Source organism: Macaca thibetana, chromosome 17, assembly GCF_024542745.1.
Source record: "Macaca thibetana thibetana isolate TM-01 chromosome 17, ASM2454274v1, whole genome shotgun sequence".
NCBI classification, from domain to species: domain Eukaryota; kingdom Metazoa; phylum Chordata; class Mammalia; order Primates; family Cercopithecidae; genus Macaca; species Macaca thibetana.
The window spans coordinates 36,173,754-36,199,168 of NC_065594.1; the positions used below are offsets into that span (position 1 = coordinate 36,173,754).

The window sequence follows — 25,415 nt, forward strand, 5'->3', positions numbered from 1 at the left end:
TTATATTCATTTTCTTGAGGAATGCCAAATTTTGATACACTTTGTGACCTTTCTTAAAAAGCCTTGAAAAACACAAACATAAAATATTATATGTGTTTGTTGCTAAACATATTAGTATATTTTATAAATTTGTGCACGTCCAAAAACATTTTGCCTCCAGATGCAATTGCTGCTGATACAAAACTGAATCAGTCATTCTTATTTTGTTATATTATGCGTAACTTGGCTTTGCTTCTGGATACATTTAGAATTTTCACCCTCCTTTGTGTTCCAAGATTTGACCTAGTTATGTTAAAGAGCAAGTCATCAAATTTCTTCTGATTTCATTGAATGGATCCTTTCAATTTTAAGACACATTTTTTAAAATCAGGAAATTTTTCTTGTATTTTTGCTGTAATTGAATTAACATAACTCATCAGTCTTTTCACCTTATTTTTCTTTTATATTTTTAAACTCTTCATAGTTTTTACTGTAAACATTTGGGTACCCCTTTCACTTTGCCTTCAAAATCATTGAAACTTAACTGATAGGTATGTCTGTTTTATTCACAGAACCACCAGCATTCAAAATGTAGCTGCCTACCAACAAGCTATATTGTCGTAGGCAAGTTACTCAAATTCACTCGGAGTCAGTTTCCTCATTTATAAATGAGATGATAGGAGAATCAAATGTTTGGATTTATTATGAGAATTGGGTAAGTTAAGAATAACATCAAGTGTATAGAACAGTTCTTAACCCTTTGTAACCATGAAGAAAAACATTATCTATTTTTTTTTAACAAGCAGATGGCTTTTAGCCCGCTAATATATTATTTGATTTATTCATGGATTTTTTCTATTCCAAAAATTGTGCAATTTTACTTGCTCTCTTTGCTGTTTATTTTCATATAGCTAAGTCTATTTTTCAATGTATATTTTTGACTACCCAACTTCTCCTCGGAATTTCTTTGGCATGTGTTATTAGTATTTTTATTTTTAATGGTCTTTTCCTGAATTGTTTGGTATCAATGTGGTCCTTTATTCATGTCTTTCTTATTCCACATAAGTATGGTAATCATTGGTTTTTCATTCATTTTTACATGCAAAGACCAAGTGTTTAACATAAAGCATTGATATAGACTTCCTTTTCTGTTCTGTGAGTCTGTTCCACAGGAGGTCTCTTGCTTAGTAAGGAAGGCTATGACAGGCGCCATGTCAGAGGATGCTTCACTGCAGAATGCCTAAACATAGCACAGTTTCCAAAGGAAGGAGGACTTACTCTGACTACAGTCCTTCAGTAAATTTCATTACTAGGAAAAAGTCATGGTCTTCCATTTTTTTAAATGTTCCCTTCAGAAGCTATGATTTCTTTTTTGGGGGCCTTGACATCTACATTTGCAGCTACCTGTGTACCATATCTGCCATGAATAAAGAGCAGGTCTTAGTTTTAAATCCAGCTGCAACCCTAGTGGGGCAGTGGGATAAAAGAGGAAAGCTCAAGCTGGCTGAGAAGTTTTAATTAAAGTTCTGTAATAAATTACGTAGACAATCTCTTCTTCTCATCTTTTGTTCTTTGGATTTATTGACCCTAAGCTTAGAGCTTGTCTGAAGTCACATGGGAAGGAACCTTTATCTCTGGTGTTCACAGGCGCTGGTTGCTTTTCTATTTCATCTTCCGAAATTCAAACCCAATTCATTTTTACACATTCAAAAGTCTTTCTGAACAATTTCTGCATACTTTTGTTTGTTTGTCTGCCTTTTTGCATGTTACGGTTACATTTCTAGTTTCTTTTAATGAAGGAGCTTCTCATTATCTACCATGATCAGTTCCAGGAAAAACAAAAAGTCACTCAAAGTAAATCATCTTAAAGCAAAGACTGAAATTTTATATAAGGAGAGGACACAATAAAGTTTGTTTGGAAAATTAGCTTAAAATAAAAAAATAAATATTTTCAAGATCCTTAGTAAGTTTTTTCATCAGTGGTTAGCTGTTTTAATACTGACATGTATTATATTATGTACATAATTTGTAATTCCAACAGCTGCAGTTCTCTAATATCACTTCCATTGCTTTCAAGACATCCTGCATATATCTTCAGAATTTCAATTTTGATTTTTTAAATGTACATTATATTTATATTAGATTGTGGATTGTTCTCAATATAGGATTGTGAAGGAGAAAATAGCTGACAAAATTGTGATGTGATTAGCTAATATTAAATGATATATATTCCATCAATTCAGTAGAATGAAAAAAATTTCTAAAAACTATGTTGTACTCTTTTTGTTTTAAATTATTTTGTAAACATTTTTTCTTTTGTAAATCACAAACTCTATTTTCTAGACCTCATAAAAATAAATGATCTCAAACAGTTAATAGTTAAATGGCTAATAATGGTTGAATCTTCTGGTATGTATTTTCTTACCAACCTTTTTATAAAGCTGTTTCAAATTAATTCATAATAACTTTTCAGTGTAAGAATTTAGAGATGAACTCTTAATGATTCTTATTTTTAAAGCATTACTTTATCACAAAAGTTCATTCTAAATAATTTCTATATATTAATTACATATACATATATTATTTATTGCACACTTAATTTGTACCACCAACTAGCAGTAAGAGGCAATCTAAGATGTAATTTTTTAGAAAGAATCCCCAACATTTCCTCACCATAACTCTTTTTAACAGAGTAAGGCTTGAGTGATTGTTGGTTTCTTCAGAAAAGCCTGCTATCCATGATAAGATTTTCTAATTCCAGCCTATCAACAATCAACAAAAGGTCTAATACTTTGCCTCTGTTCATTTTTATATGCTGATTTCTTGGACATTGTCAGGAGGTCTGGGACATAACTGCACAATATCTTTTTCTGTTAAAATATGTTTTAGCCTTTGGCCCTTATTGAAGTACATGTCCTTAACTACAGACATGCTCTACTCATATATTTACAAGAGTCCAATAAGGATCATGGTTAAGTTACTTCACTTTTATAGCCTACAGTTACAAAATTGGAATTGTTCTATATATAATTCAGGCTTTTTCATAGTATTAGTCCATAGCCATGTGGTAATAAAAATTTGTCTTGCATACCGTGAAACACAGCAAAATTAATCTCATGCATACAATATTTGTGCAAATTAGTAACCAACCTCTGTTAGTTTTGAAAGAAACCCTCCATTTTAATAAAATATATGCAAAGGATTCAAACTAAATTCTTTGATCACGTAACAATTTGAGTGATTATTAGCAAATATATTACTTCTAAGGAATTCTAATCTATGTAAACATATATGAATATGGAGTATAAATGTTAACTCACTTTATTATCTAGAAAATTCCAATTTGATTATGTTGAGACTTTCAGTAAAGGGCAAAAATCTGAAGTAATAGTCTTTGTTCATTAACTAGGATGAGAGAATGATTGATTGATTGTTTAATATTTAAACTGTTCTTCCATGTGCATTGAATTAACTCCTCTGTTGATAGGGTAGCTGTCATGAATAATGCTTCGACAGCTTAAATAACGAATTATTTCATTAGAAGAACTGCAATATCATCATTGTTATTTGTTATTCATACAAATTATGCTAATTATTACCATGTCATATTTTAAGAAGCTTAGATGAAGTCCCTCAAAATTAAGCAATAGTTTTAGGACAATGAAGTAATATACTAAGATTTTCCATTTGCAAAATAAGGGTTATATTAGCCATGATTTTAGAAGATAACTTTTAATCTGTGACTCTACCATTTATTTTTCATGTATCCTGGATATATTTATATATGTTTAATGTCATTCATTTATAATGACTTATAAATAATAAGAATGGTATATTTTTATCTTTTTTTGTATAGGGTTAAATGTTGTGCACAATTATTAAACATTTTCTCACTAGTTCATTTTAATTCAGCTGTAATAAGTGTAATATGTGGCATTTGGACTGCTGAAGTTAGTCAAGAGGCCATAATTACATAGCTCTTCTCTTGTATTTATTGTATGCTAAGATAATTGGGAAATTATATTTCTGAATTTCAGATGTTCAACTAGTATCTTGACAGAGAGAACATAATACTGTTAAAGTTACTCACAAAATCTGGCAGACCAATTTAATTCAGTTTTTGTTGAGGGGAAGCTAATTCTGTTAGATACAATGGTGTATGCAGAGTTTTAAAAAAAGTCTTTGTCCTCTAGGTCTTTAAAGTGTGATGATGGATCAAGGTGAAATAATAATCAAATAAAAATGATAATGAAAAACAAAATATTTGTCATAAGAAATTATAAATAAATTGTTATGCAGTCCAAGAAAGGGGAAATCATATCCAATTATAAGCAATTAGGACAGGACTTTCACTTAGGTAGGACTTACAGGGATGTTAAGAGATGACTTTAAGAAATTTTAAAATAAAAGGATTAATATAATTTTCATATGTAGAGATGAGGTGCTGAAGCCATTCTAATTAAAAAGGAAAATACTTGAAAACATAAGGCATATTTAAGAAATGCCAATTAGTTCAGGATCAGAAATGCATGTAAGTGCTGTATGTTAATGAATACTGCTTTATTTCACCACCTGATTCTTTTTCACCCTTCACTCTAGAAAATCTGAATCCTATTCTCCTGTCACCATAACAGAAGTAAAAGCTGAGAAAGATGGACCAGGTGTGTGTGTGTGTGTGTGTGTGTGTGTGTGTGTGTGTGTGTGTGTATGTAAAAACTTCAGACAAGTTAAATTTAACAGAGTCTATTTTTGCAAAAAACTATTCATGAATCAGGCAGCACTCTGAACCAGGAGAGGTTTACAGAGTTCCATTCAGGAACGTGGACAGGCAGCATTTATAGCCAGAAAAAGAAACTGACACACATAAAGAGCTTGATGGGTTATAGCTTAGCATTTGCCTTATATAAACATGATCTGATAGGTGGCCCACCTGTGATTGGCTAAAGCTTGGTTGCTCTGATTGGCTGAGACACAGATGTTTGATATAAGAATCTACTCTTAGGTTACAGTATTTTTTTTTTTTTTTAAATATTAAGTTAGGTTGCAGTTTTCTGTGTGGAAATTCAAAATACAGAGGCAGTTTTAGGTCAAAGGTAATGCAATTTAACAATTTGTAGCTTGGTTTTGTTTCATAAAATGCACTACATTTGTTTTCTGAGACAGAGTCTTACTCTGTCGCTCAGCTGAAGTGCAGTGGTACAATCTCAGCTCACTGCAATCTTCCCCTCCTGGGTTCAACCAATTCTCGTGCCTTAGCCTCCCAACCAGCTGGGAGTACAGGCCTGTGCCAGTAAGCCAGACGAATTTTTGTATTTTCAGTAGAGACAGGGTTTCACTATGTTGGCCAGGTTGGTCTTGAACTCCTGACCTCAAGTGATCTGCTGGCCTCAGCCTCCAAAAGTGCTGGGATTACCCACCACACTGGGCCTAAAATGTACTTTAGAAATGTTCAAATCATACACCAGAAGGGTCATGGAATAAATATTTGAAGGTGATGTTTTTCATTTTATTCCTGAGTGAAAACTTCCTTAGGTAAGAAGAAACTGCAAAAAGTCATGAGGACCAACTCCAGCTATCACGGTTCCACATATACCTTTTTTTAGGTAACTATTCTGGGACAACCATCTGCAGTTGTACTTTCCATTAGATGAGTCAACATATTCTGAGCAATATGTTTCAATGTCTGTCATTGTAAAGAGAGTCAAGAAGTCATTCTTCTTAAATTATAGCTTATTGAGAACATTTTCAGATAATTAATGTTCAGAACATTATATTTTCACTAATTATTTCTGAAAATAGCACATTTTTAATGTATAGCCTAATCCTGTACCTTCTTGGAGTTAGAAAACACAAAAGAATCATAGTGCTGCCTTTACTGAGCAGTTTTAAGAACAGTCAGTTTGGAAAAAACAAAATTGGGACTCAGAGCAAAAGAATATTTTATATAAAACATTTTTGTCCATTAGTATTCCAGTTCTTGATCTTACTGTTCTTAGATATCATGACCTTTTAATTTCCTATTCACCATATGCATTGTATTTAATACAATATATTATGACAATTCAGATTCGTTAAACTACACAATTAGCTGCATATTTTAATGCTTTTTCTATGCTTCCTCCCCCAAAAGAAATTTACACATTAAAAGCAAATGGAATGTCCTTGAGAAAAGTTCAGTAACTGGGCCTTAGTAAATATTATAAAAACAACAATTTCTTCATCAGTATGAGAAACCAGTTTCAAAAAGCCTGAAGAATATGAATTAAGTGTTCTCTGGGAGAAATGGAAAAGGTTAAAATTCATCATTTTAACTGATAGGCTTTATACGGGAAAATAAGTAATGCAAAGAATACCAAATGCAGTTTTAATTTTGTTGTTTTTCCCAAATACATTTTCTAAGGGAAAAAATAGTTTAATTATTCCAATTGTAAACATGCTTATGATAATTATTGATTTTATGTTTAATAGTCCTTAATAAGATATATCTCTGAGTTTTAAAACACTGCATAAAAAAATTATCACCTTTCTTCTTTTAAATGCAGTGCAACCTGTAAATTGTAATTTTAACTATTTCATGTTTTATGTGGTTAGATTAGATCTGAGCCTGTCTTTCATGGGTAAACAGAAATAGAATTAATTTCAATTGTAAACTTAAAACACCAATGTATTCACAAGACTACGAAATCAGGTTTTTTGCAAAAACTATTATTTCTATGCTTCAGCTTTTCTTCATTTCCTGGGGAGCAAAATAAGATAAAGTGCAAGGTCATCAGTTCTTCTAGCAAAAAAGGAAAAATTAGTAGTGGTAGAGTTTGACACCAAGATGAATATTTTTTTCTTAAGTTTAACCTTGTTCTGATTAATGCTTTGCCAAAGATTGTTGCTATCAATGAGTGATCTGGAATCAGTTCCTTTACTTACAAGAGAAATCAGAAAGGTTCTCTCCCCAAGCCTAAATATTATAGATTATCTACAGACAACAGGAATCAGAGGATTGCTATATTTCACAGGAATTTTGTTGACTTTGCTATTTTTGCCTCCTATTTCCTTAATCTACAGGGCAAGAACCCTTGGAAAGAACCACAAACAGTGTTCCTACCACAGAGGAAGAGCACAAAATTCCTGAACATAGTTATTGAAGGGGACAAGAGAATGTTATCTTAAGGGATATTAATGAAAAGATTTGGTTTTGTTTAAACAAAAGGGAATTTGCATGACTGATTCCAAAGGGAACTTGTGGGACCTACAGGAGTAGGCCAGAAAGCAAATAGGGATGAGAACCCAAAATCAAAATTCCCTTCACATTAGGGCTTATATTTAACCAAATGGAGTTGTGGATTTCTTTTGTAAAGGGTAAAAGAAGGGCTGGAAGCTTGATTTTTCCAGAGGCATTTATGTTTATGTGAGGGAGACAGAGCATGAAGGATAGACAATGACAGTAATACATCCTTAATACTGATACCAGACAAAAAGCCAAAGTGGAACCCAGTGGCTGGGGCTGGCCAGGAATTACTGAGGTGAGCTGGACAGGCTATGATTGAATACACAGATACTCAGGAAAGAATTCCTGGTCCATTCTTATGAAACTTCAATGTACAAACACATTTCCAATGTCAGTGTCTCTTTCAACCCTATGTCTCTTGCCTTGTATTTTTCTACTCAGTTTTCCGTATCTTGAGCAATATCTCAGCATTTAAGAGAAATGTAATCTACTTATTAAAATACCAAATGGTGCATTTGAAGCTAATCTTCTTTCCAATCTTACTTTTTGATCTTAAAATTTTTTTCAAATATTACTTTAATTTTAAATTAAGTAGACCATGCTAACTATATAATCTTGGAAAGTTTTTTTACCTCTAAATTTTTTCATCTGTAAAATGTGGACAATCATACTTCAAACTGTTGTTGAGAGGATTAAATGGCATGATATGTGTAAATTGGTAAGTAGTCAGCCATAAATAAATGACTATTATTGACTTATTGTAAATTTTCCTTTAATCTTTTAATTTTTTTTACTTTTACATTTCTGCAGATTGCTAGATATTATGTCTGTTTTCATGATAGTTTGGACCTATCACAAAGGCACAGTCCATTTACCTAGTTATTATCTTGGGAAATTTGGCACATAGCCTTCTTTTGTTGTGGTTCCAGCTTGTTTAATCTCAGGGCTAGAGATGAAAGGAGTGGGGTCAATAAAATCTCCTCAACACCCTCAAGCTATTTACCATAATGAGCAATTAATTTCCTCTCTTGGATGTTTTCATATGAAGTTCTCCATGGGACATGAAAATAGCATAAACTACAAACTTGGAATATTTGCTAAAGAAGTCTAAATGCACATCTGTTCATCTAGAAGAAACATAGATTATCCCCTTTTATAAATTTGTATTTAAAGTTTTTATTTGGATGGAGATTGAAGTGGCCTCAGTTATTGATATGATTTAAATAGTTTTTACTGTTGTGAGAGATTTTTTTCCTTAAGATAGTTCAGTACAATTATATTGAACACATTTTAGCTAAGTAGCTTTTACACGTAGAGTAATAAAGGCAAAATTAGTCACAACATGTTCCATTCTCTGTATTGCATATCTTTCGTTCATATAAGTAGGTATTTTTCAAGTTCAGTTTTATTAACACCATGTCTATTTTACTCAGGTGGTTAGTGCACGTTGCTAATGAAGCCAAGGGCATGGGTGACATCAGTTTTCGGGCCAATTAGTTTTACTCTGCCAACAGACCATAACCCTAAACTAAGGCAAATTGTGCTAAAACTGAATGCCCTTTACTATGCGGCAGCCAGAAATGGAACATATGTGATTATTTTATCCCAACTGGAAATACAACTCAGTGTCCATGTCGGTACAGGTCAAATCACTGTAGACTTACATAAACACAGCACATTATTATTATTTTTAATTACCTTTATCTCTCTAGGTTCTTGCTTTTTTCTCAGATTACTTTGAGACAAATTAGTTCACTGATGTTTAAATCACTTTAATTTGAATATTTTTAATTTGAATATCCCCTGCATGTATACTCCAAATCAGAGAGGTGAATAGTAGTTTTTACTGTGGGTATTCTACTGATACCTAGATTTAGAACTCTTACAAAGAGTTTCAACTTTTGTTTTATTCTCCATAAGCCCACAAATAAAAATATTATTTGAACTTTTAGGTCAGTTTCTGTTTTACCATTAAGTTTGATTGATGACTTCTATTCATAGCAGTAGTATATGAGTTAGGTTTATGATTCCCAGAGGAGTGTTGAGCCTTTAGAACCGCACATACACCTCTTACCATTAGTTAGCCCCTAAAAGTGTGACTGAACATTTCAAAACAGCTTATAAATCATTACAATTAACAACTTTCAAACTGTCCATCCAAAGCGACTGGCTTGACATGCCATCTGTTATTTTTTCTTTAAAACCCTGTAGTCCGTTTATTTAAGGCAGCCATTTAACATTTAAAATGATGCTTCTTTTTAAGGTGTATGATGGGCTAATGAAGACAAGCTTTTGTTTTAATTATCAACAATTTTTGTGATGCAATATAATTTTTGCAGCGCTCAGGGCCCTTTACAAATCAAAAGGAATCCAACTAAAACAGTAATTAATGTCAAATGACTAGTCACAAAAGGCCCTATTTAATTAAAAAGTTCTAATCTTTGATTAAACCTCATCACACGTTCTCCTGATTGCAAACTGTTGTCTGAAAAAGGAATGTAATTGGGGACAGAGTTTATTGTGTCTCTAAAATGACACCTGCAAATTACACAAAATGACTACGGTCTGCTTAAAGTTGAAAATTATTCTTAAGTCATGTTTTTATATGAGTTATTTTTCTCTTTTTGCAACTATAATCGGAAGCCTTGTTTTTCATTAAATAGTTTACAAGCAAAAAAATAGGAAAAAAATTTACTTATGAATTCAAAATCTGTTAATAAGTATGTTTTGGACCAACTATTTTTCTTGAAGTTGAAATCGAAGAGTATCTTTATTCTTGTAAAATCAATAGAAATGAGAGAAAAATTCAAAAATTGGGTCTACTCATGATTACATATTGTGCTTATAATTACAAATTTTTCAAATGTACGTTTTAAAAATGTATATGTTATAAAGCATGTTCTTTTTAACTGCGTAGTGAAATTATTGATGGATAATTCAGTTTTCTTCTATTTATTGCCTTCCATTTCACTTTTTAATTTTGTTAGATTTATTTGTAAGATTCCTATGTTGGGACATAAATGTTGTTTTATTATATTTAGGTCATTAAAAATAGTTATAATCCTAACTGGACTTAAAAACAGAAGTTTATTGGCATACTACTGAATGGAAGGTACAGTCACGTGTTTTTTCTTTTTTCATTATGATGGCGAGGAGCTAAACAATATTCCGTTCAATAACATAATTAATTGCTCACTCAAGTTTTAATTGATCTTTTACACAGTAATGTTGTTTCAAACCATGTTACCACTATTTATATCCATATCCAATCAACTTTATGCCAATCTTATGTACCATTCTGACATCACCTGTGCCATTTTAACCATTTCTATTGTGCCCAAAGAAAATAATAAAAGAAGAATTTAAGAAAAGCTAGAGAGAAAAAGATTAAAGGAATCCATTCAGTACCTACTTCTGCCCTATGTGTGGCATTAAATATATACCACTTCATATAACCTACCAATCAAATCATTTATCATCTATATAGAAAACTTAGCACATATATAACATGGAATCTCTACAACAGTTCAAGGAAATGTAAATATTTCCTTCCTTGTAGTGATTAAACCACAGAAAATGTAAGTAAAACTTTTTAACAGCAAGTACTTTTGCTTATGACAGTTTAGTATCTCATAAATTATTTTTAATTCTAAGATCCAGCTAATGACTAAAGAAATAAAAATGCTTCCTTGAGTCTTCTTTTTAAAATAGAATTAAGCACTTGATTAATTAACATAACACATCTTAAAGTGTAGCATCAAGTCATTTGTATGTATGACTTATATGAGTAAAGCAGTTTGCTAAAATTTGTGGAACTGCCACTTCAGTAAAAAATGGAATTAACTTCATAAGGATAATTGAAACAATAAAGCAAGTTAAAAGACATGTCATAAAATGATTCCAAAATTAATCCTATCAAGTATTCAACATATGATGACAAAATTGAGAACCATCCACCTAAAATGAAAATATAAATATAAATTGTTATTGAATTTTGATGACTCTCTTCCTTGAACATCTAAGACTACTATAATCTTTTTATGTATAATAATGTAATAAACTGTCTAATTCTGGAGACAATTTCTATTATAAGGTGTACAAAAGAACAATTCTATCAGCAGGAAAATTTTACTCAAGAGTATTGTGATAGCTAAGAGAGATTGAACTCAACTCCCCTAAAACGAAAGGCACGAAAAGTTTAAATACTTGGATGAGGTAGTGCAAAACTATATTATATACACACACTCCTATTTATTTTTATATCTATGTTGGTAACCATGAGTACATCTAATTCCACTGAAAAACTGTGGAGTCACATGACTTCCACCTACTTCCAAATTTATATCTGCTTCCTGGAGTTTGACATTTGTTTACGCCATCTTAATTCTCCTGTATGTAGCCAATCTCCCAACGCTGTTAGGCTACTATACCCTCACATTGGGCCCTACACTGATTTGAACGTGCCTAATATTGGGCTGCCTACCTCATTTGAGTTTGTCTAATGGATTTGTGACAATGCAAGGAAATAAAGAAGAAGAGTGGAAGAGACAGAGTGGAAAGAACACCTGTAAACCCTCTACTAGATTTAGCTTTTGTAAAAATTTTGTCACATTTGTTTTCTCTTTCTCTTTCTTTCTCTTCTCTATGGCATGCATGTATAAACATATGCATCCATTAAGAGTATATGCATATACATATCATCTGTGTATACACATGCATTACTTTCTGAATCATTTGAAAATAAGACTTACAAATCATAGCCATTCACTCCCAAATATTTTAATGTGTATTTCCTCAAAATAAGGATATTGCCTTAAATAACCCCTTGTAGACTTACTGCCATCAAAATCTAACATTGATACAATCATCCCTTGGTACGAGAGGTAGAGAAATTTGTTCCAACAACCTCCAAGAACCTATGCTGATACCAAATTTGAGGAATGCTCAAGTCCCTTATTTTAAATGATGTAAAAATTGAAAATAAATAAAGTAGTTGGGCATGGTGGCATGTGTCTGTAGTCCCAACTGCTCAGGAGGCTGAGACAGGAGGAATGCTTAAGTCCAGGACCCCAGGAGCTCCAGGCTGCAGTGAGCTATGATCACACCACTGCACTCCAGCCTGTTCCACAGAGTGAGACTGTGTCTTATTAAATAAATGAATAAAATGACATAGTATGACCTACTGTATCTGTCAGTTCTACATTCACAGATTCAACAGACCGTGGATAGAAATACATTTTCCGACAGGCACAGTGGCTCATGCCTGTAATCTCAGCACTTTGGGAAGCCAGGATGGGTGGATCACTTGAGCCCAGGAGTTTGAGACCAGCCTGTACAACATGGTGAAACCCTATCTCTGCAAAATACAAAAATTAGCCTGATGTGGTGGCAGGTAACTATAGTCTCACTTACTCAGGAGGCTGAGGTGGGAGAATCACTTAAGCCCAGGAGGTTGAGGCTGCAGTGAGCAGTGATTGCACCACTGCACTGCAGCTTTGGCAATAGAGTGAAACCTTGTCTCAAACAGAGAAAAAAGGAAAAAAAGAAAATACAGTATTTTATATAAGTACAGTATGTATTTATTTTTGTCCAATCAACTAAGCATACACAAATTCTGTCATTTTATCCAATATTGTTATTTAGAGTATTTTTATTTAAGTAAAGAATCCTGTTTAGGATTGTTAATTAATTTCTCTTTAGTTTCCTCTAATCTGAAATATTTCCACAGCCTTTTTGTGTCTTGCATGACATTTACATTTGTGAAGAATGCAGTATCCCCAACTTTTTATTATAATATACCAATTTGTTATGAAATGTGCATTTCTTTTGATATGGATAATTAATTTCTTGCAAAATAATTTCATGTAGAAAATACTCCTACAAATATAGAACAGAAAAAGATCTTATGTCAATTTCAACACTAAAAGAAAGATCATCAGAATCAGTCTATATACCTATTAAGAGGGAATTAGTTACATACTAATATCTACACGATGAAATTCTACACATCCATTCAAAAATATAATGTTCTACTATGGAAAGATATTCTTGGTATATCATTACTGGAAGAAAAATAAATCATAAAAATGTGATTATCATGTCTCATTTAAATTTGCTAAGGTATTGCTGCTTTTACAAAAACTATGACAACCAAATTTAAAAAATTTATGTCAACATTATTTTGTATCAAAGATATACATTTAAAATATTACTCAGGTTATATTTAAGACTAATCTAAATAATTGAAACCTCTCCTAAATTCTAAAAAAAGTTTTAATTTTACTATTCCACAATTTTCTGACATTAGGTATTTATAACAATTTTACTGACATCTAAAAGTATTGTAATCGTAAGTATTTTATTCAATATAGGACTTCTGATAGCAAAGTCTTTTTACAAATTTAGAAAAGGAGTATTCACTGGTATTTTGGAATATGTAAGATTATTATTAATTTAACAAATAATTTTTGGTAATATGTCTAGTATATAATCAAACAAATTACATGCTGAAACTGTACATATCAAATAACTATCAAAATAATGTGATTATCTTTTGAATCAACTTATAGACATTCAGCAGAAAGTCACATGTAGATATGTCATCTGTATAATAAACTAGCATGTCAATTTCCCCCCACAAAAATCATGCAATAGCCAGCAGAGTATTGATGCTAATTGGTATATGTTTTTCTTTTAGAAGTGAAAATTCTAACCTTTCACTTGACAGATGTTTGGGTAAAATGCCATGTAACATTTTGAAAGCTTATCTGTGCTCTTTACAGTTGTGTTTATGCTGCCGCACATTCAGGAGCAAACAAATGAAAAGGTAAACAAGAGTAAAAATATGAATGCATTAGCTATTTACAGATAAACATATAAATCAAAAGCAAGTTAATCTCCAATATGTAAAAATATGTAACTAATTAATCAAATAAAATATCAACCTAGAAAGCATATTTCAAAACATTTTTAACGCTCGGAAAAAAACAGCATATAGGATGGTCAAAAGATTCATAATTTTAAATAGATGTGAAAACCATATCTCTTATGAACACAAATTTCTAATTCTCAGATGCTGATTATATTCCTTTCTGTCATAATTTAGCTACAAATGACTACTAATGCAATAATTATAGTGACAACTGTTTTTTAGAGTTAGTAAAAGTTTATTCAAGTATAATCTGGTTCCCACAAATGTGGGTAGAAGGAATGTCAGATATTTTATGAGCATTTTTGAGATTAAAAATTTAGTCTCTGTGAAGTTAGCTAATTTGCCTACTGGACTAGATTAAAACCAAGGTATTCTGATAATATTTTCAACCTCATTAATTAAGAGTCCACCCCCTCCTCACTTCAACAGTTATCAGAAACTTTTAGGTATAATTATGACTGCCAGTAATTCCATGTGCTTTATTATATGTTATGATTACTATGACTGCATCGCTAAATGAATTTATTAATGTCTCTATTAAAAACGTTTACCAAGTCCACACAAATCAATGAGTTTTGTTTGTTCTTGTGTCATAGCTATCTTTTTTTAGTTGTTTATTTATTATTATTTTTTTAAGAGAGATGAGATCTTGCTATGTTGCCCAGGCTGATCTAGATCTCTTGAGCTCAAGTGATCCTCCTGCTTCAGCCTCCCAAAGGGCTGAGATTACAGGCATGAGCCACTGATCCTGGCTTTGTATCATAAATATCTTAAGTTCATCAGGATAAAAGACAAATACATTTGATTGAAAAAATACACAGAGAATTATGAGTTATAATAAGTTAATTCATACTTTCATAAACAATAGTTTATCAATGTAACACTAATCTAATTGATCCACTAAAGAAACTCATCAGATATTGGACCCTATATACACAACAGTATTAAAATATAACAATTTAGTATACCTAATCTATGGAGTTAAGTAACAGAAAGAAAAGCAGGAAGTAGTAACAAGTATTTTTTTCCTTTGAAATGTTAAGTTACAGCATACCATATCAATAGGTTCTTATTTCATTTACCTATAAATTAATTTCTCTTTTTTGTTAACTGGCTTCTCAGCAATACATTAAAATAAAAAAAAAGATAGTCATGCACCCACACCCAGGTTGCTGCTATTCTACTTTGGGGATAAATTATTTACTATAACTGTTATAATGGAAAACAAGAAAAAGTAGTATAAGCAATCAGTTGGAACTCTCGAGTTTTGGAAAACAGATTTCTGTAAAGAAAAGATTTGCCTGGAGAAAAGAGCAAAAGAAAACATGGAAATTGATATCACTTATATAAGAGGTACTGAAGTAATAAGAGACTAAATGTATTGGTGAGGGAAAATTGTACTACTTGTCTATTTATATATTTTCTTTATCATAAATTAATGTGTTCATAATACAATATTTATAAAATACATGATGTTAAGGAGTCACCCACCATTCTACCACTCATGGAAATATTTATAGCATATGTTTATAAATACTTGATGTTTATCTCACCATTTATTTTTCTACATACAAATGTGTATATACAAGTTTTAAGAATGTTTTAATAGTATATACTCTGTTCCTATTCCGTTTCAGTATACATTTTGACTGTTTCCATTTTATTAATTTTTATGTTAACATTTCGATGGACAGCTATCATATAAGTTGTAGAATTTGTTTATCCAATTCTTTTGTGGTTAGTCAGAATGCTACATTATATGGGGAAAAAAAAAGTACTTTGCAGATTTAACTAAGATTGCAGACTGATTTAGGGAGATTGTCCTTAGTTGTCTGACTGGACCCAATCTAGTAACATAAGCCCTTAAAAGCAGAGAATTTTCTTCTACTGGAGGCCAAAGAAATAGCACAGAAGGGGAATTCAGACAGATTTAAAGCTTAAGAAGGAACAGACTTTGCTGCTTTGAATATGGAAGAGCAACATGATAAAGAATGCAAACTGCTGAGGAAGTCTCTCATCTGAGAACCAGCAAGGAAATATGGACCTCCACTCCTACAGCAACACTGAATTTATACAACCTTGGACCTTGGATGAAGCACCTTCCTTGTCTGCCTCCTTCACTATTATAATTCAATGCCCTAAAATTTACATCTCATTTGCTAAGTCAATAAATAAATAAATTATATTCCTTTTTTTGGAGATTGTTCTTTAATGTCACTTGTTGAAGATTTTTTTTTCCCTTTACTTGAGGAATAATTCCACCTTTCTTATTGATTTGTGGGAGCTCAAAGTTCTACACAGGTATTAAATACATAAAGGATGAGAAATTCAGAAGACAAATCTGTCTTATAGAAGGAGAAAAATGCATGAAAGTGAGTTAATGAAAATTAAAAGAAATTGGGAGACCACCCAAAGCAGTTCTGGGAAGCATAAATTAGGGTTACCCCTTAACAGTAATTTTCTCATTATCCCTGAATTTCACATGTCAGGGGAATATGTCTATGTTTGTTCTTACGTTTTGTTGGTATTCAATGAGCTGGTCTAATTTATAAACCTCGGCCTTTTCAAACTTTTCTCCTCATATTTTTATGGTTATAGATTTTCCTCAGTTTCCCCATTTTATTTTGTTTTCTTCTTTTAAAATTTCTGTCATTTATTACTATATTCTGGTAATAGCCTGTACTTGTCACTATATTTATTTGTCTCTGATTTTATTTATTTCTTCATCCACCCCATTGCACTGAGTTATTGAAAAATATCTGAACTTTCTCTTGCATTTCTCTGTTTTCTGCAATATTCTCTCTGCTATTGACGGCACTTACTGTAGTTTTTCACTTTACAGTCATGATATTTTATTTTAAGATGGAGTCTAACTCTTGTTGCCCAGGCTGGAGTGCAATGGTATGATCTCAGCTCACTGCAACCTCCACCTCCCAGGTTCAAGTGATTCTCCTGCCTCAGCCTCCCAAGTAACTAGGATTACAGGCACCCACCACCATGTCCACCTAATTTTTGTATTTTTAGTAAAGACGGGATTTCGCCATGTTGGCCAGGCTGGTCTCGAACTCCTAATCTCAGGTGATCCACGACCTGGGCCTCCCAAAGTGCTGGGATTACAGGTGAGCCACTGCGCCTCAGTCATGAAATTTAAATATTGTCACTTTTTCTTCATGATCACCTATTCAAGTTTCATGGATTCACTGTTTCCAAAAATCTTTTTGAGACCATGATGTAGAATTTTTACAAAGACTTTCTTCTGTTTCTGCATTAATTCCACTTTGTTAGAGAATGTATACTTTGATTCCTTAATGTGATCCTGAAACTCGAACTTATAGTACTATTTTTCATAATGATACACTTCCCTTGTTCATCTTCACAGAGAGATCCTTGAGGGTTAAGACAGGTTCCCTGAGAGACTGCAGATTTTTATCAAATCCAGACAAAAGTGAGGGCTAAAACTTCTGATTCACTTCCTATAACTACTGATAAAATTTGCAACCACTACTTTCCACAGCCTACTATTTGTGCTTCTTCTCTTCACAGACATGATATTTACATTCTTCCAGGGTCTCTTCCTCTTACTCCCAGAGAAGTGACTGTGGGGAGTTAAGACTTGAGAAATGCCCTTCAATGTAGTCCCATCTCACCTGTATCTATAAATCACTCTTAGTTACTCAAATATGTCACTGTTGTTCTTTCTATTGTCATGCACAATTTTGTTTGTATTCATTTATTTTCTAGTGATATTTTAAATGACAATTTAGCAAGATTTGAGGCAAAGGAGTAATACGTGACAACTGCACATGCCACTAACTCAATTTAAAATTAGGACAAGGTTTTAAACTGTGTTTAATCTTAGGTAATTCTTAGGTGCTTAAATTTCTTCTAATCTGGAGTCCGTGGATCATAAGCAATTTCGTAGCTTGCTTCTTCATAAATAACTTTTTAAAAGTATATAATATTTGAAATATGTTTTTATATGCAAATATATTGGAAATATATTTGAAATTCAAATGCACTCAGCAGATTCTTGGAAGGGTGAATGACTTAAAAATCTAGTTACCACTTTTAGAATATTGTTAATTTATATTTGTTGAAAAGACTGAGCCATAAAATAAACTTTTAAATCTTCACCATTTTCATGCCCTTCTCTTACGGTTCTTGCCTGTTCACATCAGAAGTGCCCTTTACCTCTAGCTAGATAGACTTATAACATCCATCTTTCACCAGTCAGAGTGAGAAAGATCTCTACATCTCAATGGATTTGTTGCTGCTAAGCCTGAATAGTAAAGTGAAAAGACCGCACCCTGGACAATCTTTTCATTCTCTCCTGTTTGTGAGATGCACTTGAACCACAATAGTTACAAGCTTCCAATTGTAAATGAAGTTTCTGGTCATAAGCTCAGGAAGCTGTTTTTATAAACAGATTTTTCAATTATTAAAATACGATCATATTGTGAAATGTATTACACAAATTCATCTCACTTTTCTTAAAATTTTAATATTAGCAGATTAAAGCTAATTCCTGAAAATTTTTGAAACTGAGCTACTTCAGTGTTTGTAAACACTGAGTATGCTAGTCAACTATATACAATTCCTACAAGTGTTCATGAAAATATTTGTGTAAATTGAATTTATAGATCACCATCAAATTTATTGAAAAGAGGTTTTGTAGCATTCTTGAATGGATCTTTGTAACAAAGGAGTTTAATTAGCAGTATTCTTTATTGATATACTTTCAGAATATTGTTAATTTATATTTGTGTAAATAGCTGAACAGTACAATACATTTTAAATTAATCTGCTTTTATGACTTTCTTCGAGTCTTATGCCCTGAGTATATGATTTGGAGGGGAAAATGGATCACCTTGACTCATATAATTATTATAACCAATATGTTTCTGAATTTGATCTGTATGTTTCTGAGAAAAGATGGCCAATATTTAAATAAGTACTTGAGAATCTAAATTCCTTTTTTCTAATACTACATTTATGATTATCACATATCAAACATATATTGCAATAAGCATTTTTGGTAAGAAATTAAGACGTCTCACTTATTTACTACCAAAGTTCTACTTAAATCTTTCAATGTTTAATTAAAATATTATATAAATCATTCTATTTCTGTTTTAGTATTGTCGATTTGTAAATGATTATGGCCTTTTTCTGACATATTCTTCTTATCTTTTCTCTTACCACTGGGAAAAAAGTGACACTGACTCAGAAAGCTACAAATACTCTTTAAAAATCTGAGTATACAGATAGATTACATTTCAGTAGCTCCAAAAATCAATTCAGTCATGGTAATTTTCAAGAAGTTTCATTCCAGTGGTTCCTTTTATTTAATATCTAACATCATTTCAAAAACTTCACTCAAGTAAGAACAGAAATTATTTTATCAGATGTATATTTGTTTATGAATATTTTGGGAAAAAAAAAAAAACGAAACAAAGGTGCTTTACCTAAAACAAGAGTGTGCTGTTTTGAGGGTGACAGACAATAGCTGTTTAACAGCCCTTGGTTTTCTACTGAAATGCTCCGAATTTTAAAAGATAAGAGAAAGTAATATGCTTAGCTCGCTGAAAAGAGGAATTTACATAAGCAGAACGTAATTATCCAAGTAAGACCTTGTCGCTGAAACTTGGGAGGGTTAATGATTATGATGGTAATTAAAATGCAGGGATATGTAGAGCACTTATTTGCTTTCTGAAGAGCTCAGCGTACTTCTATATTCTTCTCATTGATCTCTGGGCAAGAGCTATACAATAGGCTGTTTAAATACCTCAGAATTATGGAAAGAAACATATGGCTTGTTACATCCATAAGTTATTGTAAGCTTTTGGTTTTTGCCTCACCTGAAAGGCAGGACCTCCTGTGACACAGCTTTTTGAAACATCATTTTAGGTCATTGTTGCTAAACTGACTCTGAGGAAAGAGTGCCACCTACTGAATCAAATTTCCCGGGTTCCCTCCAAGGGCTGGTCTCCAGCTTTAGAATTGTCCTAACATGCTTAACTATAAGAAATAACGGGATTGCTGCACCATGCATGAAATCATCTTTGTTTCCAGCTTTAACCACTTTATTTTAACAATCCACAGGTTACATCTATAAATTAACTATTTAATTCATAAGCTTTTTATTTGTTTTTCAAAAGTAGTATACAAAGATTAAACAAACCTAATTTTCCTAAGAAGTAAATTTCCCTAATGCCTGAATCTCTCTCTCTATTGTCAAAGTGACCACAAGGGGGAGCTAGCATGTAACTTCTTATGGGGCAGGAGCATTGACGTTGTGTAATGAATTGATCTTACTTCTGGCTGACAAATCAGGAAAGAATGGAAATATGCCACTTGAAACTCACGAAGCTCAAGACAGTTTTTCTCTGAATTACATCTTGCACAACGTAATCTAACTCCCCTTCTTAATATGTACTAGCTAATACATCAGATAGAGTGTAACATGTTTTTTGGTCAGACAATTCTTTTTTATCTAGGGTCAAGTCTATCTATACATACACAATTTATTTTGACCTTACTAAATGACGTCCAATTTTAAAACTTAAATGTTTTTAAATATTAAAGTCTTAAAATATTTAAAGTCTTAAAATAATTTTAAATATGTCTCAGTACTTCAGAATATATGCCCTGAAATATGTGTCATTATTCAAGAGTCATTGGTTACTAATTTATATTTACTTCTGACTTACAAACTTAAAATTATACATAAAGTACATAAATACAAGTTGTAAATTTAGGTCATTTATTGCAGAAATTACAAATTAATCTCATGCTATGTAACTTCCCTGTCTTTGTAGGGTTAATCCTACAAAGTGACTTTGAGTGTTCATTGGCAACGCACTTCCTATACTAGCAAGGAGAACCCATATTAACAGGTACGTAAATCTCATCATATAATTACATATTATAACATAGACATAATGTTGAAGAAAATTAAAATACATTTCCTGATCTAAATATTTTTTCTAATAGCAACATTTCACAATTGTAATAAAAACAGAAAAAGTTCCATATTAAATTTAAAATGCTGTCTGTTTACATAAATATTTTATACTTCTTCTTATTGTGTTGCTCTGTAGGCAAGATTGAGTTTTCACAAAATTTAAAAATAAATAATAATTAAAATTTTTAAAAATTATAAACAAATTATTAATTTTTTTCCAGATTTTTAAAAATTCTTGTTAAATTACATTGCTTTTATACAGTCCATGTTTATCATCAAGGAGAAAGATACGTTTTAGCAATTGTCCTGTTAGTAGTGTGGATTTCTCATTTGTTAAAAGGTTAACTTTTATTAAAAAGTCAGAAAATGGGCCAGGCACGATGGCTTGCGCCTGTAATCCCAGCACTTTGGGAGGCTGAGGCAGGCGGATCACCTGAGGTCAGGAGTTCGAGATCAGTCTGACCAACATGGAGAAACCCCATCTCTACTAAAAATACAAAATTAGCCAGGCATGGTGGCTCGTGCCTGTAATACCAGCCTACTGGGGAAGCTAAGGCAGAAGAATCTCTCCAACCTGGGAGGCAGAGGTTGCAGTGAGCTGAGATCTCCCCACTGTGCTCCAGCCTGGGTGACAGAGTGAGACTCCATCTCAAAAAACAAAACAAAACAAGTTATAAAATGGTTGATGGCTGTGTATTAGAGGTGAACGACATATATCTCTAAAAGAGAAGAGCAGCTAGGGGAACTAGCTATGAAGGAACTTCTATCATTAATTTGATAATTTAAATGTGACATGGAAATATTTGATACATATTATATATAAAACAGTTTAGCTATTAAATTTACTTTTGAAAATTTTCCATTAATGAATAAAAATATATGAAACCAGGCAGTGAAATGATGGTAAAAATGATACAGAAAGAGAAAATAATTGTGGAGAGAATGGCTTTTTATTCATATAAACAATGACTGCATTGAAAACATCAGCATCAAAAATGTCTCTTAAGAACTGTATTTTACTGAACTCAAGAACACAGCAAGTAGGACAAGTGGCTGAAGAATGTTAAAACTGATGCTATTATGACTGCATGCATAAACTCTCATAACTACAACTACAACTAATAAATATATATCTTAAGGAGGCTTTCTGAGGCAAAATTAAATAAGTTATATTACATAAAAGTCCATAAATTGTATTTTAACACTATTCTTTAATAATAGTGTTATTAATTCAATTATTGGAATACTATAGCAGTACTAATCATTTTTATCAGTCTATAAAAATGTTTTAATAGTTGTCTTTTTGAAGCTATTTCACCATAACAATCAATTTACCTTTAAAACGCACCTAGATTAGCATATTTTATTAATTAGACATTATATATATATATATATATATATGGCTTTCCAAATACTTTTCTCAATGAGTATGCACACATACATAGCTTGAATAACTGACAGATCTTTAGATGTTTAATGTGTGTGTATTAAAAGATATAATGTCTGTTTAAGGTTAAGACTATCATTTGTAATTATAAATAACAACTATCAATCAGTCTCTTCTTGAGAAATGTGAGACTGAAGGTATCTTTAATTATTTATACACAATATACAATCTTCTAGATTCCTCAGTTTGGGGTTCTATGTCTATAGCCTTCTATGGGGTTAAAAAAAATTTCTGAAAGATTTAGCAGTATTTATACTATCTCTCTTTTTAAAATTAAGTTTAATACTTTAAACACAGTGAAGAATACATTCCTCAATAACTATATTGTAAACAAAAAAAACTATTTGGGGGAAAAATACAAGTCTTAAGAGATGGTTAAAAATTAAGAGTGGTTATTGTGGTTAAAGGAAAGCCAAACCATTGGAAATGAGATATCAGTTAATTTCCCGCCCTTTGACCATAAATTAGGTATGGGACATAAGGAAAAAACTTAAATGCTTTGGGTATACGTCAGTATTCAGCAATAAAATTGAATTATACAGGTTAAATACAACATAAATATGTGATACATTTCTGTCAGATACCCTTTGGTATTCACCTAAAGCATGGTAGTTCTTTTTATATACACGAGGGGGCGATGTGACATAATTACTCTGGAGGGGTCATAAGCAAATTTATGAGGATGTATTTTCATATCACTGGGTCTCTTGGACACTGCATTTCTAACAACTGTCGGTTGCCTGCCAGCACATCTCATTAAGGCTAATTGATAAATCATAATACCCTTTCCTTGGAATTTTTCCCATTCTCTTGTTTTTGCTTTGTGGCAAACAAACCTCAAGGATATTTTATTACTTTCTTTGAATTAGTGTGTAATGCAAAAAAGACATAGATTTGCTGTATTTAAAAATTAATGATTAATAAATGAATGTGCAGTCACTATTCTTTATTTAAGTTAACTGCTGTTTTTAAAGCCTTAAAGCCTCTGATTTTCAGTTTCCAAGATACGTGCCTTGGAACAGAGGTATTAACCCTAAAGAGACATAAAACGGGCATTTCCCAAGGCAGCATGGTTAAGTACTCACTCAGGAAAACAATCTAGATCTCTACAAAGCTCTAGCTCTACCATTCAACAGTAGTATATGCGTGACAAACTACCTGTTCAGAAAATACAAAGACACTTTAGGATTTAAAAGTCTGGCTGTAAATAGCTTCTCTTTGAAATTTTAAACTGTTAGAGTCTCTTAAGGGAGTGACGAATTTTGGATACAGATCAGACTGCAAATTCAGACTACAGGTTATCTCATTGAATACTCCAGGAAATAAATAGTTCCTATACCTGAATCTTTAAGTAATTATCCCAAAAACAGTCTTCAGAACTTTCTTGTAATTGGTTTGGATTTGATTTCCTTTGAAGGCTGAATGATTCATGTTACATACTTGTATGTTAGTCATTCACAATTTATAAATGGCAACTTAACTTCAGTATTTATGAATTGCGATCAATACTCTAGCAATCAAAACACTCACCTTTTCTATTTCAATACTTCAATTTTCTTTTTTGTTCTTAACTCTTTCTCAGAACGGCTGGATCACGAGCAAACCAGGCTCCAGTTGCAGATGTTTATGATAATAGTTAGGGAAGAAACCGTCTGTGAGATTAGTAAATGAATAAATAGATGAATCAGAAGTCGGTATGTGTATGTGTGTTTGTGTATATTGTATGTGGTGGTGTTGTGGTGTATGTGTGTATATATGTGTGTGTTATGGCTTACAAAACAGGAATCTTAGATATCCTAATGTTGGCCTTCATGTTTTATACTTTTGTTTTCATGGAGCTTTGGCAAATGCGGTTATCAATGGCTATTTGATCTTAAGGAGAAACAATCAAATTGCAATGTGACACTTTAATAACAAGAATGGAGGTGAACAAAACACCACAACTAGTGTGTGTGTGTGTGTGTGTGTGTGTGTGTGTGTGTGTGTCGGGGGTAGGGGGTGGGTATCCACTTTACCTTGAACCTGGGCTGAGATGGTTGGGAAGAATGACCAAAAAGGGTAGAACCGAACCCTAAGTAGTAGTCAGCCAGATTTGAGTTTACAAAGCTTGTATTGACAGTGAGCCTTTCTCCTTAAAGGAGAGGCTCTATTCCTCTTAAGAGACATAGCTTCTCTTTCAATGGGCGTCTGCTTTTCTTCTGAAACACTTTCATAATTAAGTGACTTTCCTTGCATGGGTGCCTGGGGACAGCTGATTTTTCTCAGAGGATGAAGGAAGTTACATATTGATTGCTGTTGCTCGCGGCATGTTCGTACCAGTGCGGGCAGAAACGGGCTCACGAGCGCCCTCGAATTCACACACACTCACAGAAATACACATCTCAGCCCGTGGAAACGCGCTCTCACACACCCACTTACACGCCTCCGCACCTCATTCACATGGGTCCACGCGGAGTCAAGGCTGCGCTTCCCTTGGCATGGGCGTATGTGCGGCGAGGGCGTGTGTGCGTGCGTGTGTGAGAGTGTGTGTAGAGAAACCCACTAGGCAGACCGCAGCTACCTTATTCTACAAGCATGCTGCGATTCCCGATCACGTGTATGTAGAACCACAAAAAAACTAAATCGCTGTTAAACTTTTTTTTTATAAATTCTCTTTTCCGAAGGAAGGCGGTGGAAGAGCTACTCCCGGTAGTTAAAGGTGCCGGAGACCCGCCGGCGAATCCTGGGGCGCGTCCGCCTCGGCGGAGCGCTGGGCTCAGCCAGCCGGACTGGTTCCCCATCTAACTGATCTAATCAATGACTCCTAAGAGCTGGGGCTCCTGGCCCCGCCCCCGCCATCCTCTTCTCCGCCTCCCATTGGACGCGGGCCGAG

At 32.8% G+C, this 25,415-nt stretch overlaps 1 long non-coding RNA gene across 1 annotated transcript in view; it reads right to left on the reverse strand.

Annotated features, from left to right (window-relative positions):
* The window catches only part of LOC126940852 (uncharacterized), a 144,890-nt gene that overhangs the window by 12,192 nt on the left and 107,283 nt on the right, over nt 1-25,415 (reverse strand). The window lies entirely within an intron of this gene.